A 7,190-nucleotide genomic window follows, 5' to 3' on the forward strand; every position below is an offset into this window, starting at 1 on the left:
ATCTCTCAACAGCCAGTCAGTTGAATCAGAAAGGGTTTACACTTTATTTCGAATAGATAAAACTCTTGATCACGGATACCAGTAGAGAGACGAATGAGAGAACAGAAACACAAAAAGACCCGCAAGGCACAAGTCATCTACACACAGTAAGTTTCACGCTTAACACGTCACACAGTGCTTTAAACCCAACGGGACACTACAATCCATAGACACACGGTGAACACAAGTATAGGGCGGAACTCTCCGGTCTCAATTCCCCGACCTCCCTCCCTGGCCCGCTATTCGTTACACACTCACAACAGTTCATTCATACAGGAATAAATTAAAAGCACTTCCCTCCCTCAGGGTGAAGAAGACCCATCCATAAAGGGTAGTTAGTGCAGGCAGCCTCCGTATTCACAGCCGCCACCAAACTGCACGCCGGGCGGTGTTTACAGCTCAAGTTCCTTCGAGTCCGTTTGATGTTCGCGTCATAGCAGGTTACTTTTCTGAGTCTCAGTGGAATGTGGGTGACAGTCAAGTCATCTTCCGAGGTAATTGGTGACACTCTAATAATTTTCCCCCCTCTATCTATCCTCTCTCGCCCCCAAGGCATCTAACTACCTAACTATCTTCATCTCCGGAGGACCTATTGTCCCCGAGAGACAGCCAAGACGCTCTCCACAGGTCACCACCCCAGAGAGTCTCTCGCTTGCCCCACACCTCTCTTTTAAAGTCCCCTTTGTGTCCTTCCACAGGTGAATGCCATCACAGCAATCACATGATCGCCCAATGACGACACACTACAGTGTAAATACCAGCCCATGTTCTAGGCCAGGCAGTATTAACGTGGACCTGCACAGCCGAATCATCAGAAGTTCTGCAGGTATTGTGAAGAAGCAAGCTAGGACAATAGCAAAAATACAACAAAGTCTCCTGGTCTTCGCTTCCGAGTTTACAAAAATACCCTTCCCACAGAACAGAACTGTCAACAGGCATGGTTGATGTTTATATACAACAGGCGACCGCACCATTTTAATTCAATGTTGTTAGTTTGCTCTGCCCATTTCACCACTGACAGTTTTTCTAACCTGGGACAATATCAAGCAGGCTTCGCTCAGCGTTTGATTGCCGCTGTGTGATAGCCTGACTTCGTCATACTCATATTCTAGTCAGAATCTGAGTCTGATACTGCTCCATAGGGCTTTGATTATGAGGCGTGTCTTAACCGAACCAGGAAAAAAAACTCTGCACTCAATTGGATAGACCTACAACCAATGAGAGCAACGCAGTAAGTCAACTACTTTGCATAGCACAGTTGTCAACTACAGAACTCAAATGCACGCACGCTGGAAGAAGTAAAATAACGAGTGTTGCTTCTTTTACTTGGTCCTCTATGAGTGCGACCAAAGGAGAAACCACAACGACCACAGGGTCTTCATTGCGTCCCATCTTCTTAGTGACCATCGGAGCCAGCTGATAAAATAAACTTTTGCCGAATCCCGTAGGAAGGACGGCAAAAATATCTTTCCGATCGACAAATGCCTTGATTGCAGTTCTCTGTTCGTCTATTAAAATGAATGCGCTGTCGATTTCTTTTACAACAGACGCGACAGCGGAATCTATACATCTCAGTTCTCCAGCTGCAGTCATCTCTGAGGGAAACCAGTTAAGCGCTCTTTGATAACGTGATGATTACGTCCCTGCAGATCATCAGTCCATGATCGTATAAAGCCCGCCCTGGCAATTTGATTGGCCCGAACATTTTTTGACTGATCATAATTCATTGATCATAACTCAATGGAGCGAGTCCAGACCGAACTTCCCGACCAAAAAATGTTGTTGGCGGGGTTCGGGCTGGCATCCAGGCCAGCTGTGTGAGGTAATCGGAGCTGCTAACACACACACTCTTGAAGCTCCGCCCACTGTGTCGGGAGCTGCAGCTCATTTGCATTTAAAGGGCCAGACACAAAACAGTGCGTTTTTGCTAACCCTCAAAAAGTGACAACTTTAACATGCTATATAAAAATATCTGTGGGGTTTACATCAGAGATTTATTTTACATCTTGTGAAAAGGGCATTATACCACCCCTTTAACTAGTGAAATCCAATTATTTTTGTTGTGAAATCTGTTCAAACAATTTAAACTTTTTTCCTCAATTAGACTTTTCCTCAGAATAAAACCCCAATTTCAAAAAAAGCATAGTTTGCTTCCGGTGTGTATTTCTTCCATTTCACCCGGTCACAGTTATACTTCCATTACAACCCCTACTGCAAGCAGTAAGTAACGTTAGTGATTTTATCCACTTCTTGACTGTTAAAGCCATTTCTGTTTAAATCGAAAGTTTCTTAGTGAGATAACAACATTAGCGATAATTTACCCTTTGTTGTCAAGATCGAACGCAAGATGCTAGTACAGTAACGTTAACCGTAGCTAACTAGCAAGCTCCAAATAACGAGCATAGATAGCCTAACTAAATAGTATGACGACCTACTTACACAGAGGTTAATATTATTTCCGGCCTGTGTTGTCATATAAATCTACAAAATATAACTGTAGAATGTATTTATACATCTATGTCAATCCCTTTTATCGGGTAGTATTATAATTTAGCCTATATTTCATCAACAACACATAACTCAGGAGCTAACTAGGTTAGTTTGGTACATATAGTATATAAAAATGAGGAAAAACCAAATGTGTAGAATGTGTTGTTGACAAATATAAAAATACAATATAAAAGAAAAAGTCAAATAGGGCAAAATGTGTCAACATTTTAAGAAGAACACTATGCAAACATACTAGTTTTACATCATTTGAAAATGCTAAAGCAGCAGGGAAGATGGGCATTAATTTGCATTACTTTTTGTTTTTACCTAAAACGTTCCCTGTTCAGACGGTAATACACAAGCATTTCATACAATGGGCTTAAACAGCTCACCCTTTTACAGTAGATTTTGTTCACAAACAACTGACAGTCATGACCTAACTGTAAATATGATTTTCATGTACAATAATAAATTCTGCATTATTAACTTATTTTTCACTCAAGCTCCGAGGATCTCCCATTCTTGGCTCATTTAGAGTTAAACTTGTGAATTCAGCGAATTGTTAACTGGAAACTCACTCTGAGTCATTTGAATCAGTGAGTTGTCGTCTCGAGAACAAATGCAATCGATCGGTCCAATTTACGAATGAATCGTTCAGTGCATTTTGTTCACGAATCGGACAGGAGTGGGTAAAGATTTCTTCAGTTCAAAATATTGATGTAGTGGAGTAAAATAAAATTATTCTTTGGAATGTAGTGAAGAAAAAGTAAATGTTTCCCAAAATAAGTACAGTAACACAGTACAGTACTTCGCTACCGTCCACCACTGCATATGACAACTATTACTGTTCATTCATTTATTCATATTTATGGTTTACTATTTGAGATCACATAAATTAAATATAAGATGTTTAGATCATATTGTTTAGGTTACATTGATTACAATGTGTGGTAATATGGTGATTCCCATACAAACAGTGTGGTTGTGTTGAAGACATGGGAGAGTTGCATCTGACCGGTTTCATTTGTTCTTACCAAATGGTTTTTCAGATGCTTTGATCACCAGGACAAAACTAAATAATAAGAATGTTTCCTGTCTTCCCTTTGTTGAACCACAGATTTTCACAACCACACAGATTTACAATCCATTGTCATTAAAAGAAAAGGGCAATGGCAGTGGTTTCTGACACTATGAGGCTTTTGTTCACAGTTGAGCCAAAGGACCTACAGCGATTTCCAACTGGTGGCACTTCACTACTTTTAGCTTTGTTAAACCTATAAAACAAAAATTATGACTTATAAAACCTTTATCCTGTTGTTTTTGTGAAAGTAATATTTAAAATACAAAACTGATTAATGATTTATTCTTTCTTTTTTGTTCTCTTCTAATCATCTTTTTACCTATTAGAAGTATGTGCCAGTCATTTACTAAGGTGCCAGTATTTCCACTTCAGCCATAGAAGCCCGAACGTGAGAAACCTCAGCAAACATGAACACAAAGACTTCAAGGAATTGTAGCCTTTTTTAGTCTCATGAAGAATAAAAATTCTCTCACAGGCCATTTTGAACAATCTGCTATTGGAAATTCGACTTTGTCCCATCAGACACTTAAATATGATCCATACTCAAGTCAGCATCTGTGAACAAGTGCCTATCATCTCTATGTTCTTGCTAGTGAATGAAAATACATTTTTAAGAGATAACAAAGAAGAAAAAGACAGCATCCACAACTGTAATTTTCTTGGCCAATGGACTGATTCAATAAAAGAAGCTATTAGAAGACTGCAGTGAACACAAGCAATTCAGTGAAAAGATCATAAGGATGTCTGTGGAATCACTCATTAGTTCAGTCTGATAGGATTGTTTCCCCCAACAGTTCCACAGACTTATTATAGCTAAAATATAATAAATCATGAGGTTGATTCATTACAGAACAGTGATTATTGTTGGCTCATATGATAAACTGCTTCAAATATTCCTAACTTGAAGGTTGTTTTGAATAATAGAATCTATTAAATAATTAGATGGTAACACTGTTATAGCACTGTTATAACAACACTCATAACAACACGTATAACACCATACAAAAGCATGTCCACTTTTAGTCACAAAGAACAAAACTTTTGCTTCCTAAGGGTTCAAGTCCAGCTGTCAATAGGCACCTATAGAAACTGAGGTGGCCTATGTGCTAAAACTAGGACTGGGGAGGAGTTGTTATTATCTCTTGTCATCATTCTCAGCCCATCAAATGCAAAATGCTTCCTGTGACTCATAAACCACACATCTCAGAGCCCATGTGGAGTGTCCGAAGGTCGAATATGCGACAGAAAAGCCTGAGAGTTCATTTATTCAGCATGTGTGTCCAAAGCTCTCTCTCTCTCTCTCTCTCTAGAGGTACTCATTGAACCGTTTAACGGAAACTGGAAGCCACTCTTGGCCTGACTGAGAGGACGACCATGACGTCAGGTGCTGCAGCTGTGTGAAAGTCCCAGAATTAGACCAATGACCGATGAGTCTCTACACTTTACTCGAAAACTCACAGTTTAGATTTAGTTTGTGTATATTTGACTTGTATGTGTAATCTAAAGGACCTGTATGTCTAATCTAATTCTATGCTTTTTGCAAGAAAGAACTGCTACAAAAATCAGCATTGCTAGCAGTGTTAAGACATTAACCATGTTGAAGAAGAAGAAGAAATAATCATTCAATCACAGTCAATAATGTTAGGGATTGATTCACTTGGGCTACAACTAAGGTGCTTTGTTAATTGACAAAGATAATTGATTAAGATAATTGACTCAAACACATCTTATACATGTGAGATTAAACAGATATACACACAACAAAAACATAATACAATAAGCATATGCGCAAAATGACACAAATGGTCAGGATATAATTTAAACTAAGTTAAATGCTATAGTCAGAAGTTGCATTGTGAATCCATTCTTTCCATACACACTAAAACACAACAAATAACTAAAGCATAAAGAATTTACTACACAGTACATTCATTATAATGTTATTTCAGTTCAAGTTTTCACACCAAGGACAGTATATGTGTAAATTAATAATGAAAGTTAAAATTTTGGAGAATGTATGACTTTCTTAGAAAAACACAGAAGAAGATTTTATGGACCCCATTGACATACATATATATATATATATATATATATATATATATATATTATAGACTGTATCTTTTGAAAAGAAGGAAGGAAAGTCATGCAGGTTTGGAATGACAGTATGAGTAAATGAAGACAGAATTTTCATCTTTGGGTGAACTATTCCTTTAAAACATGGAGCCAGATTGGTGCATCGATCTGCTAAATGTGTACTATCCTGTGTAAAGTAAACAGAAAGTAAATCCAACAAATTTTAAACATCTGTCAATTTAGTTCCTCTCCATTAAATGATCAAGCTTTCAGTGATGGACCCCCATGATCAGATCAACAGCGCTTCCACTATGAAACTAAATTCTTAGTGCGTCACAGAAGCATGGGCCCTTGACTTAATTCATGGAGATCTCCTTCAAATTACTTCAAACATGTGTGTTGATTTTTCAGTCCTCTCTGCATGTGGTCGCTGTGAGTTTTGCCCATGTAACAGTCCTGCTCTGTGGTTACTGCTCTGAGAAATCATGGAGCAGGACTAACACTGCACTCCTATCAAAACCACATGTGCCTGCCGTTTCTCCATATGGCTGGTGTTAGAGAGCAGAAGGTATGACCCAGGTAGTTTACATACAGGATTTAGTTTTTCCCTGCAGAGAATGATCTCCTGGTCCCTTCACAGGAGTCCAGGAGACATGAATCAGTTATTACGCATTGCCCTTTGAAAAACATAGTCTTTCAGCTATAGACACTACAGATATCAGTCATTTCAGATATCTTTACAGCTCTGAATTGATTACACATTTCTTCGAAAGGTCATTGCTCTCCAAACAATTAAGACAGGCACCCCAACAGACTATTCATTTGGCACATACTGCAATTCAAATATCGACTTGGTTGACACCGATTCCATCAGTGGTTTTCAAACTTTTTGATGGCAACCCTTGTGAAAAAAACCTTGAGACTTACTGATAAAAATATTATAATTAAACTTTATTTGGAGTACTTCTTTATTGCACAATGCACCTTTCTTAATATTAAGTTTAAAATGTATTTTAATATCACTATTAGTAAGGATAGTATGATCTCTATAATATCAGTTTTTAAATGCAAGATATTTAAAATGTACCTAAAGTATACTAGCAATAGTTACACTTCAGCACAATCAAATATACTTAAATATATCTTTAGTTGGAACTCAGCACTATTCCCGGATAACTAAAGTGCATTAAGTACTAAATTAGTTGTTCCAATTTAGCAGACTTTAAGTATATCAATTCAATTTAGTATACCAACAGTACAATTGCAGGGTATTTATATTAAGTACATAAATATGTAAATTTATTTTTGTATACTTAGCATAAAATAAATGTATTTCAAATACATTTTAGCATATTTATTTTTCACTATAGGGAAGGGCCCCCCAAAATGAAAAGAAATTAATACTTTTATTCAGCAAGGTTGCATTATAGATTTTTTTTAAAGTGACAGTAAATGTTACGAAAGCGTTCTATTTCAAAGAAATGCTGGTTTTTTTTTTAACTTTCTA

At 37.6% G+C, this 7,190-nt stretch overlaps 1 long non-coding RNA gene across 1 annotated transcript; it reads right to left on the reverse strand.

Moving 5' to 3' along the window:
• Positions 1-1,477: 1,477 nt before the first annotated feature.
• LOC130070191 (uncharacterized) lies at positions 1,478-1,758 on the reverse strand. Its single transcript, XR_008803852.1, has 2 exons — positions 1,589-1,758; positions 1,478-1,537 (listed from the first exon to the last, which is right to left on the reverse strand). It is a non-coding gene; the product is annotated as an uncharacterized LOC130070191 (long non-coding RNA).
• Positions 1,759-7,190: the final 5,432 nt, after the last annotated feature.

Source organism: Rhinichthys klamathensis, unplaced genomic scaffold (genome assembly GCF_029890125.1).
Source record: "Rhinichthys klamathensis goyatoka isolate OS25496 unplaced genomic scaffold, OSU_Roscu_1.1 h1tg000395l_1, whole genome shotgun sequence".
Taxonomy (NCBI): domain Eukaryota; kingdom Metazoa; phylum Chordata; class Actinopteri; order Cypriniformes; family Leuciscidae; genus Rhinichthys; species Rhinichthys klamathensis.